This window comes from Bos indicus, chromosome 13 (genome assembly GCF_029378745.1).
Source record: "Bos indicus isolate NIAB-ARS_2022 breed Sahiwal x Tharparkar chromosome 13, NIAB-ARS_B.indTharparkar_mat_pri_1.0, whole genome shotgun sequence".
In the NCBI taxonomy this organism is placed as follows: Eukaryota; Metazoa; Chordata; class Mammalia; order Artiodactyla; family Bovidae; genus Bos; species Bos indicus.
In genome coordinates, this window is record NC_091772.1 from 14,254,945 (window position 1) to 14,267,640 (window position 12,696).

Here is a 12,696-nt window from a genome sequence, read left to right on the forward strand (position 1 = left end):
CTGCAATTCAAGGGGTCGAAAAGAATCGGACACGACTGAGCGACTGAACTGAACTGAACTTGCAATAGAAGTACATCTCAGGTAGCACTAGTGGTAAAGATCCCACCTGCCAATACAGGAGACATAAGAGATACAGGTTTGATCTCTGGCTCAGGAAGATCTCCTGGAGGAGGGTGTGGCAACCCACTCCAGTATTCTTGCCTGGAGAATCCCATGGACAGAAGAGCCTGGTGGGCTATAGTCCATAGCGTTGCAAAGAGTTGGACATGACTAAAGTGACCTAACACCCACAGTAGATCCAAGAATCACCAGGAAAATTAAGCAACCTAAACTATGGGATGAATTCAGAGAAATTCCTCATTTTAGTCTTCAAAAGGTGTTACACAAAGGCAAGTCTAGTAAAAGTTTTATTTTGTTAGGGGATTATTTATGATAATCATGTCTCACTGAAATTGAATTATTTGAATTCCATGGGGATTTTTTGATACATGTGTTTTACTCTTGCTATAAAGATAGAGGTTATATCCATTTGTTTTTTTTAGAATTTGTCATGCAGTTGATAACTGTGTTAGGCCTGAATATCAAGATGAATAAAACACAAAATTAAAGTCACAGCTCTCAAAAACTTCTGCAGTAACAGGAGTAAAATACACCCTGAGCATAAGAAATGATGCAGTATTAATGGAAGAAAACTGGAGCTTTGAGGATAGATTTTCTTCAGGAGGGAGTACCAAAAGTAGGGTATGGAGAAGGAAGTAGATTGTCTTTTCCTTAAAGAAAATTTTGGTAAAAGCATCTGAGACTGAAGTAACATATTTGTTGGAAAAAAAAAAAAAAGGCAGAGTTCCCACCCATTCTTTTAAACTGGAAACCGGCACAAAGTAGTTACTGTCATGTCATTATAAAGCTTATTGCCATGAATTAATTAACTAATTTGCATCATACAGCTTTCTACAAGTTTGTTCTTAAAGTACATGCCGATTAAATGTAGGCAACAAGTGTTACAAAAAGCCTTAAAGGTGTAAATCATTTTATTGTTCCAGTGGGAGCCATTATATAAAGAAAAGAATGAATCCTAAATGAAAGGCAGATAAGGAAGGTTGCAACCCTTTTCCTTTTCGTTTTGTTTTTCTCCCCTTTTCTGTAATACCTATTCCCTCCATAAGGAGAGACCCAAATCAAGTTGTGAGCATGTAAATATTCTTGAAGCAATTAGGAAATTGACAATGAATCCATGTGCCATTCTCCCAATAGCCTGGTCTGTTGATAAGAACCATCATTCAAGATGCCAACCGCAATGTAAACTCAAGATACCTTCGTGAATAGTTTAAAGACAGCAAACAATAGATTGCAACCAATAAAACCTTGATGTTTCTAAGCCATGAATCAAGGGCTTTGTGTCCGACAGAGACAGCACTGACCTTCACCTTCTAAATGCTTGACACAAAAAAATAAGTCTAAGTAGCGTGACTGATGTGGGTCACACAGGATGGTTATAAAATTAAACTATATTTTCTGCCAAGTCACAAAGAAGCACTTTTTAGTAGATAATCGGATCTAAGAAAAATCAATGCTTCTGCATCTGAGTTAAGCATTTAAAATATTTGCGGACATCCAAACATTTTGCACTTCAGACCATCTCTTCCTTTTATTAAAGAAGGAGAGGGGAATGAAATTGGGGTCAGCCAAACCACTGGAAACCTTTATGCTGTCATTGAGTCAACTATTTTAAGTTGCATTTCAAGTGGTTGTTCGAAATAAAAATGAAAGCTGTGACAATGTGGAAATGTCTAAAATCAAAACGAGAAACTATCAAGCAGCTTTCTCATTCTTAGTATTGCTTGTGCCTTGTTTTAATGAGAGTGATGAGACGAAATCGAGCACAGGGAAATCTAAGCAGAATCTTAAGAACAATTATGTAGTAGTGAGATCTGTTACGTGGATGAATCTCCATGGGGAGCTTCTCTACCTGAGTTATTTAAATCCAAATTGGACAGAGCACACGAGGTACACGTTGTAGATTATGATTCTGTCTGACAACCAGACATTGTAGATAACCTAGTAGCGCTTGGTTTCCAATTGTTTTTTAAATATATGAATTTGATCACCAAAACTTCTTTGGGTTTGTAGGATATGTATAATCCCCAAATATAAGTTATATGGAGGTGATAAGAATCTTCTGTGTAGGGTATGAAAGAGCTTGAGTTAATTGACTGACCTATTATTGGCCAGTTATTATACTAGGTGTTTTCCTAATAAAAGATAGATAAGTACATTGGAGTAGTGGCTGAGCAGTAAAGAATCTGCCTGTAATGCAGGAGACATGGGTTCAATCCCTGGATCAGGAAGAGCCCCTGGAGAAGAAAATGGCAACCCATTGCAGTATTCTTGCCTGGGAAATCTCATGGACAGAGGATCCTGGCAGAAGCAGTCCATGGGGTTGCAAAAGAGTCAGACACAACTTAGCAACTAAACAGGAACAAGTGACTGAACTATTATTGCAGTATTTCACATGAGGATGTCTATTGTCAGAGGGTTTAAGGCAACATGCATAGCCTAGTAACCCAAGAAAGAAAACGTGATGATGAAGAAATTAATGAGTGAGTGCAAACTGGTATTGGATGAAGGACTGTCTGACACCAATATCATCTTTTCCCATTGCAGGTTATTATATTATCTACAATGAAACTGCATGGTGAATATAAGTACCCCACTGCTTTCCACAAGTTTGAATTAACTGAAAGAAGTTTGAAGAGACTTTTGGCTTTTATGGAAAAAAAGCTGTTATCATCCTAATGTTAGTCCTGTTTAAAAAGCAAAGTGGTGTAATGTTAACTTTCAGAAAAGGAGTTATACTCTGCTTTACCTCATTTCAGTTTATGAAAGGTTTCATAGGAACACACCACTTCCATATACTGGGGAAAACCTCTACTTTTAAATATTGTGAAATATAAATTGATAAGAAGCAACCCAAAGGACGACTACCAGATGTCACCCAGCTGGCCAGTGTAATGTTCTGTGTTCCATAAATTCCCAAATCGCATTTAACTGTCATCAATATTTCTGTGATGATAACTGATTTAGGATGAGTCTTACTCATGAGATAATATGATGAGGATAGAAAAGTAGGAAAAATTAAAGCATTCACAGATTAATGAGAAATTAGTATTGCTATCATATTCTTTCTCATTCAAATACTTTAGATTAAGAAATCACCATTCCTAGCCTTTGTAGAGAAGCCATGGCTGCCTCCTATGAGAGGAGAGAAAACCAAATGGTAATCTAAGAGTTCTTACACATATTTGCAATGAGGCCTCATGTGTTTGACTCTAAAACGCACAAGTTTTGTTAGGAACAAAATGAGATATAAGTAAAAACAGTGATTTTTAAAAATATATATTAAAAAGAATGAATTTTTCTGACAATAATTTTTAGTGTGTGTTGGTATGTTTTAGTGGATTTTTTAAAATTTTATTTTTATTTATTTTTTAACCCCCAAAATATGTTGTATTGGGATATAGCCGATTAATAATGTTGTAAAAGTTTCAGGCGAACAGTGAAAGGATTCTGTTATACATATACATGTATCCATTCTCCCCCCAACCCTCCTCACATCCAATCTGGTACATGATATTGAGCAGAGTTCCATGTGCTGTACAATAGGTCTTTGTTATTCATTTTAAATATAGCAGTGTATACTGACATTCCCAAAGTCCCTAACTATCCCTTCCCCCTGGCAACCATTTCGTTTTTTAAGTCTGTGAGTCTTTCTGTTTTGTATGTACGTTCATTTGTATCATTTCTTTTTAGATTCCACATATAAGGGATGTCATACGATATTTCTCCTTCTCTGACTTAATTCTAGTACAGTTAAAATGGAAAAAGATCAGAGGGTAGCTACTTCTGCCATGGATTAGTAAATCAAGAGGTAATTAAATCTAACAGTATAAAAATATTTTATCCACTGCTGTAAATAAGTAGGAAGCTAAAAATAAAAAATGGCAAACAATTATTTTCAGACACTGAATAGCAGGCTGTACAAGATTGGTGGTGGTGGTGGGTCAGTCATGTCCCTGTAAGTCATGTCCGACTCTGCGACGCTGTGGACTGTAGCCCGCCAGGGTCCTCTGTCCATGGGATTCTCCAGACAAGAATCCGGGAGTGGGTTGCCATTTCCTCCTCCAGGGGATCTTCCCAACCCAGGGACTGAACCCACATCTCCTGTGTCTCCTCATTGCCAGCACATTCTTTACTGCTGAGCCACCAGAGAAGCCCACAAGATTGCTATCCTTTAGAAAAGGCAAACAAATAAAGCAAGGCCCAGGATAAGGCTTTCTACCTGGGCAGTTTCTGAAACTGCAGTGCAAGGGAAACTCAGAGTCTGGCAGTCTTGCTGTATAGACGAGATAGATGTCAAAGTTACTGAAGGGACTAGAATAGACTGGGGAGAATATTGGGAAGGAGCAAGTGGTGCAGAAACACAGTTCCAAAGTTCTTTATTGCATTTTCTTGATTCTTCTGTAGACTGTCAATCTGCACATAGAGATTTCTGGATATTTTTCTTTCAGTGCTTTTTAAAAGTGTTATTCCACTGTCTCCTGACTTGCGTGGATTCTGATGGTACGTGTGAGTCAGCCTCTGTTTCACAGACAGGTTCATCTGTGTCATAGTTTAGATTCCACATTTAGGTGACACCACACACATTTGTCTTTCCCTTTCTGACTCACTTCACTTAATATGATCATCTCTAGGTCCATCCATGTCGCTGCAAGTGGCATTATTCCATTCTGGTTTTGAGCTGAATAGTATTCCATTGCATATATCAACGTGTACTGCATATTCTATATTCATTCATCTGTTGATGGACACTTAGCCATTTCGATGTCTTGGCTATTGCAAGTAGCACTGCTATGAACACACTGGTATGTGTATCTTTTTGAATTATCTTGTACAGAGATATGCCCAGGAGTGGGGTTAGTGTCATCCAGCAGTTTTACTTCTGGGTATATATGCCCACATAAAATGAAAGCAGGGACTCAGATATTTGCTTTCCAAAGTTTGTAGCAGGATGACTCACAATAGCCACAAGGTAGAAACAACCCAAATGTCCACTGACAAATAAACATGTATATAATGTGACCTCTAACTACAATACCGTATTGTTTAGACTTAAAAAGGAGTGAAATTCTGATACATGCTACAATATGGATGCATAATGATGACATTATTCTAAACAAAAAAAAAAAGGCAGGTACAAAAGGACAAATTTCATATCAGATACCTAAAATAGTTGAATTCAAAGAGGCAGAAAGTATATTGGCAGTTTCCAGGGACTGGAGGAGGAATAGAATGGGTAGTTATTACTTAATGTTATGGAGTGTCAGTTTGAAAGATGAAAAGTTTCCCAAAATGGATGATGATAATGCTTGTACAACAATGTGCATGTACTCAATGCAAATAAATTTTGTACTTAAAAATGATTAATATCGTAAGTTTATGTTATATATACTTTACAAAAATAGGAAAACACTTATGTTCAGGTGTAATTATGAACAAAACTTTATTTTTTGTTACTAATATATTATCACTGGAATGTCACATGAAAACTATTATTCACTAAATAAGAAAGCTAACCCACGATAACCAACTGTAATAACACTAACTATAATTTTCTTCTAAGTACCAATAGTTCTCCCCTATCACCACAGAGAAAACTAGTGACATTTTGTTTTATTTATTCCTGCTTTAAAAAGAGATTTTGATTAGATATGTGAGGGAAAAAATAGCCCACTAGCATAAAAGCAAATAATTCTTTCTTAAATTTGACATTTAAAATCATAAAGATGAGAGAAAAAAATGCATTAAGTAGCCAGGTAGGAAAAATTTACAATTCTGAGAACTTATGAAAAATCTTAAATATAATTTGAACATAGCTTTGCAATTATGCAAATTCTTATATTCTTAAATGACTAGGTTGCATATTAAGTCTAATGTATAAACTGCAGGAGTAAATTATTGTCTAAAATCTGCTAAGGGCTTTAAACTGTAAACATTACCTTAATTAATTGTGTATTACACTCTTGCAGGTCTTTTTCTCTTCTTGATAAAAACTGTTTTTTAAAGGACTTATTTTAAGAAGATAGTTATTTTGTTTCCTTTACAAAGAATATTCTTGGTCTGATATTCAAGTTCCCCACTTCCATTACTATTTTTTCAATATAGATGTTATCCTTGAAGAACTGGTTAATTTTATATCTACATAATTAAAATTTAAAACTATTACAATTTACAATCATAATATTTCATAATAATCACTGAGATTTTAAGGTGGGGAGCATAGGAAATTGAGAATAAAATTTAATAATAGTGGCTCAACCCTAAAACAAGTGTCAGAAAAATCCTGTAAATGCTGAATATCTTTATCTTTTTGCTAAAGCTCTGCTTGCCTTTTCTGATTCCATCAGTATCTTGGTCCATTTAGCAATAGCATTCATTTCTAGAGCATATTCAAAGTATGCAGATAGTAGTACCTATCAAGCAAATTCTGTACTTGGAATAGTCCAGCCTCTCTGTTGGCTAAACCTGTTGGGGTGGGGAGTGGTAGAGACATGGAGCAACCGGCAGAAGAAAATAAATGGAATGTATCTATATCTGTGCATCTGCTCTGTCTTTACATATTCCATTGCAGCATTCCAATAATATGGAGTCTCTCTTGTTCAGTATCATTATTATTATTATTATTTTATCTGCTTAGGAACAGAGACACAGTGAGTCTGCTTAGGAACAGAGACACAGCAAGTTGATCATAAATAATTGGGAATTCCCATCCAGCTGATATGAAAGCAAGTAAAAATTGGAAATTACCTCATCAATAACACAGCCAGAATTCAATGCTAATTGGAGTCATTATCATTCAACAATCAGTTGACAAGATTAGTGATGCAAGAGGCGCTTTGCAAACCTGTTCATCTAGTGCCTCTTTTCCCACCATGAATAGAGATTCTCTCACTCTAGCAATTCAGCCATTCATCTCTTTGTCTCCATTCCCTTTTCTACTTTTGTAACATATCCTACTGAACCATCTGCTTCTAAATCTTTCTCTTTGCTTTATATTCAGGGCTCTTGGAGAAAATAAATGACTGCTAGCAACATCTAAAATGGATCATCTGTACTGAATATGATTCTTTCATGGCATCGTCTACATATCCTGCCACAAGTGTATCTATTTTTGCAATATTCTGTTCATCCTGGATATTAATAATATTTATGATAATAGAAGTTTATAAGTAAATATTTGCCAGAGACTATTTTAAGAATTTTAAATGTATTATTCAATTTAATCTGTACCATGATGCTCTCAGGTGGTGGCTGTTAATGGCTCTAGGTCTCAGAGGCAGAGGGAGTCTAAATAAATGACCCATGGTTGCATGCCTAATAAGTGTCAAACCTGGGATTTTAACCCAGCATTTTGGACCCAGGGTTGTAGCTTTGAATGGTGAATACTGCTTCTGTAGGACTCTTTTTGTTACTCAGTAAAATAAGGATTCTTTTTAAGATTCTGTTCTGTTCTTGCATTTTACTTTTCATATTATACAAAATGTTATATCTTGGGCACTATGGACCATTTTCACTGACTTTATAGTCTTCTAGAAGGGCACTGAGGATATAATAGACCAAAGGACTCAGTGTCCTAATGTCCAGGTCTCTGTTCTTGATTCTCTTCTCCATCTAAATTGTTTCATTAACAGATCACATCCAGAACCATGGCTTTTAAATATTGAGGATAAACTGAATTATTTCAACAAGACATGTAGAGTATGGCTCTTAAGATCATGTTGAGTCTTTGCCTCAGAAGTATTTCATTCAGAGTAAAAGTGAAGTCTTCACGTGGACTGACTCTGGTCCCCTCTACCTCTCTGGTCTTGTGTCTGATTTCTTCCCCTTCTGCTATGAACACATTGGCTGGGCAAGCGCCTGCCTTAGGGCATTTGCACCCGCCAGATCCTCCTTTTGTGCATGGAATACTGTTCCCACAAGTGTCCACATAATTCTTATGATCTTCAAGTTTTGCTCACCTCACCTTAAAGGGCTTCCCTGGTGGCTCAGACAGCAAAGAATCTACCTGCAATGCAGGAGACCTGGGTTCGGTCCCTGGGTTGGGAAGATCTGCTGGAGAAGGAAATGGCAACCCACTTCAGTATTCTTGCCTGGAGAATCCCATGGACAGAGGAGCCTGGCGGGCCACAGTCGATGGCATTGCATAGAGTCAGACACCACTGAGCAAGTAACACTTTCACTACTAGACTCACCTTATTAAAATCACATTGCTTTTGGAACTCCTATACCCATTTGCCCTGATCTCTTCCTTCCATAGCATTTATCTGTCCCTATTATACTGTATAACATAATTGTATTTATTTTTTCAATGTATGTTTTAAATGTTTTGTCTCCCCTTAGTATGAGCCATGGACTTTTAGAATTTTTGTATGTTGCCCTGTTTTATGTAATCAAATGCCTATAACACTCCCTGCCTGAATATAAAAGAGTCTTATAATGTATTGATTGAATGAATGGATAAAGTTTATCTAGTCCAGACTTTTTTCTGTGTACATATCTCAATTTAACACTGTCCTTTGAACGCATAGTCAGATCCTTAAAGTAATATGAGTAGAACAGAGCTCTTTGTTTTCCTTACCTGATTTTCCTGCTTGTAAGGTAATTGATTGATATCACCATAAACCTAGTTGTTCAGGAAAAAAAATCACCCCAAAAGGAAGTATCACCTTTTATTCTACTTTGATACAATCATCATATCAAGTTCAATAGTGAAGACTGGCTTCATCTACAGCTGTGTTTTGCTATCTTTACTTCTATTTTATTTATTTATTTATTTTTCAATATTGAAAGATGTTTATCAGTTTTCATAATCAATAGCCAGATGATAAAAAAATAAAAGATAATTACAATTGAAAATCATAATGGGAATATGATTAACCAAACAGTATAAAATAATTGCACACAATTTGTGGGATGGTGAAGCAGAGTGATGTAGTAAGTTGAAGTACATTCATGCACATGTTTTCATCTGCTCAGCCAGTCTGTGTCTCTTGGTTGGTGCATTTAATCCATTTACATTTAAGGTAATCATCGATATGTATGACCCTATTACAGTTTTCATAATTGTTTGGGGTTCATTTTCTGTAGGTAGGGCTTTTCCTTCTCTTGTTTTCTGTCTAGACAAGTCCTTTTAGCATTTGTTATAAAGCTGGTTTGCTGGTGCTGAATTCTCTTAATTTGTGCTTGTCTGGAAAGGCTTTCATTTCTCCATCAAATCTGAAGGAGAGTCTTTCTGGGTAGAGTATTCTTGGTTGTAGGTTCTTCCCTTTCATCACTTTAAATATGTCATGTAATTCCCTTCTGGCTTGTAGAGTTTCTGTTGAGAAATCAGCTGATAGCCTGATGAGAGTTCCCTTGTATATTATTTGTCATTTTTTGCTTGTTTTTTTTTTTTGACAGCTTTAATTTTTCAGCACTTTATTATTTTTTTTTCTTATTTGATAAATTTAACGCCTTTTATTGCCATACCTCATTTTACTGTGCTTTGCTTTAGTGAACTTTATAGATACATGTTTTTTTTTTTTTCCTTGTTAATTTTCTGTTTAGTTGATCTATCCATAAGTGTGAGTGGGGTATTAAAGTCTCCCACTATTATTGTGTTATTGTTAATTTCTCCTTTCATACTTGTTAGGATTTGTCTTACATACTGCGGTGCTCCCATGTTGGGTGGATATATATTTATAATTGTTATATCTTCTTCTTGGATTGATCCTTTGATCATTATGTAGTGACCTTCTTTGTCTCTTTTCACAGCCTTTGTTTTAAAGTCTAATTTATCTGATACGAGTATTGTGACTCCTGCTTTCTTTTGGTTCCAATTTGCATGGAAAATCTTTTTCCAGCCCTTCACTTTCAGTCTGTATGTGTCCCCTGTTTTGAGGTGGGTCTCTTGTAGACAACATATGTAGGGGTCTTGTTTTTGTATCCATTCAGCCAGTCTTTGTCTTTTGGTTGGGGCATTCAACCTATTTACGTTTAAGGTAATTACTAATAAGTATGATCCCGTTGCCATTTACTTTATTGTTTTGGGTTCGAGTTTATACACCATTTTTGTGTTTCTTGTCTAGAGAATATCCTTTAGTATTTGTTGGAGAGCTGGTTTGGTGGTGCAGAATTCTCTCAGCTTTTGCTTGTCTGAAAAGCTTTTGATTTCTCCTTCATACTTGAATGAGATCCTTGCTGGGTATAATAATCTGGGCTGTAGGTTATTTTCTTTCATCATTTTAAGTATGTCTTGCCATTCCCTCCTGACTTGAAGAGTTTCTATTGAAAGATCAGCTGTTATCCTTATGGGAATTCCCTTGTGTGTTATTTGTTGTTTTTCCCTTGCTGCTTTTAATATTTGTTCTTTGTGTTTGATCTTTGTTAATTTTTGATTAATATGTGTCTTGGGGTGTTTCTCCTTGGGTTTATCCTGTTTGGGACTCTCTGGGTTTCTTGGACTTGGGTGATTATTTCCTTCCCCATTTTAGGGAAGTTTTCCACTATTATCTCCTCAAGTATTTTCTCATGGTCTTTCTTTTTGTCTTCTTCTTCTGGAACCCCTATGATTCGAATGTTGTAGCGTTTAATATTGTCCTGGAGGTCTCTGAGATTGTCCTCATTTCTTTTAATTCGTTTTTCTTTTATCCTCTCTGATTCATTTATTTCTACCATTCTATCTTCTAATTCACTAATCCTATCTTCTGCCTCTGTTATTCTACTATTTGTTGCCTCCAGAGTGTTTTTAATTTCATTTATTGCATTATTCATTATATATTGACTCTTTTTTATTTCTTCTAGGTCCTTGTTAAACCTTTCTTGCATCTTCTCAATCCTTGTCTCCAGGCTATTTATCTGTGATTCCATTTTAATTTCAAGATTTTGGATCAATTTCACTATCGTTATTTGGAATTCTTTATCAGGTAGATTCCCTATCTCTTCCTCTTTTGTTTGGTTTGGTGGGCATTTATCCTGTTCCTTTATCTGCTGGGTATTCCTCTGTCTCTTCATCTTGTTTAAATTACTGAGTTTGGGAGTCCTTTCTGTATTCTGGCAGTTTGTGGAGTTCTCTTTATTGTGGCGTTTCCTCGCTGTGTGTGGGTATGTAGAGGTGGCTTGTCAAGGTTTCCTGGTTAGGGAAGCTTGTGTCGGTGTTCTGGTGGGTGGAGCTGTATTTCTTCTCTTTGTTCAGTCGCGCTATGGGGAGGGAGGGAGGGATGCTGCAAACAAATGACACTGGCGTGTGCTCGCAGTGCCTCAGCCACACTGGGTCTGCCCCTGCTCACGGCGCGTGTAGCCTCCCTGCCCACACTGCTCAGGCTCTAGGTTGTTCTGCCGGGAACAATCCAAGGCTGGCCCTGGGTTGCATGCACCTCCCAGGTCCAAGCCGCTCAGGTTCAGGCACTCAGGTAGTCCTCAGAGGCGCAGACTCAGTTGGGGCTGCGTTTTGTGCTCTTCCCAGGTCCGAGCAGCTCAGGTGATGAGGTGTTTGGCGAGCGCCAATGCTGCGACTTATCGCCTCCCCGCCACTTGGTTATCTGGGTGTAAAACCGGCGCACCTTCTCAGGCAGATGTTGACCGTCCAGACCCCCAATAAGTTTTAGTTAGCAAAGAAGCCAGTTTTATAGATAATGTCTCTCTGGGGCTGTGATTGCCCCCTTCCGGCTCTGGCTGCCTGTCACGGGAGGGGGAAGGTTTGCAGCCGGCTACCTCTGTTTAGTCCTTTGTTCCGTGCGCGGGCTGGCGGTGTCTTAGGTTAGGGCTGGCTTTTCGCATGGTAGATATCCCACAGTCTGGTTTGCTAGCCCAAATTATTTCGCTCAGATAGTGCTCAGGGTATTCAGGCCAGATTCTTAGTCTCAGCGATGCAGCCCGCGCCGCACCTCCCTGCCCAGCCCCAGCTTGCTAATGGCGGATGCAGGCGTCTGCGCTGCTTCTCCGCTGGAGGAGTTACCGTAGGGCTCGCAATCTGCGAGTTTTAATTGTTTATTTATTTTTTCTCCCTGTTATGTTGTCCTCTGTGCTTCCAAAGCTCGGCACGGATTCGGCAGTGAGAAGGTTTCCTGGTGTTTGGAAACCTCTCTCTTTTTAAGACTCCCTTCCCGGGACGGAACTCCGTCCCTCCCTCTTTTGTCTCTTTTATTGTCTTTAATATTTTTTCCTACCTCCTTTCGAGGAGTTGGGTTGCTTTTCTGGGTGCCTGATGTCCTCTGCCGGCATTCAGAAGTTGTTTTGTGGAATTTACTCGACGTTTAAATGCTCTTTTGATGAATTTGTGGGGGAGAAAGTGTTTTCCCCGTCCTACTCCTCCGCCATCTTGGCGCCTTCCCCCTGCTTGTTGTTTTTAATACTTTATCTTAGTCTTTAATTTTTGTCCGTTTGATTACTATGTGTCTCAGTGTATTCCTCCTTGGGTTTATCCTACAAAGGAGGTTTCTCTGTGCTTCCCAGACTTGGTTGATTATTTCCTTTCCCATAGGAAAGTTAGGAAAGTTTTCAGCTATTATCTCTTCAAGTATTTTCTCAGTTCCTTTTTCTCTCTCTTCTCCTTCTGGGACCCCTATAATGAGAATGTGCATTTAATGTTGTCCCAGAGGT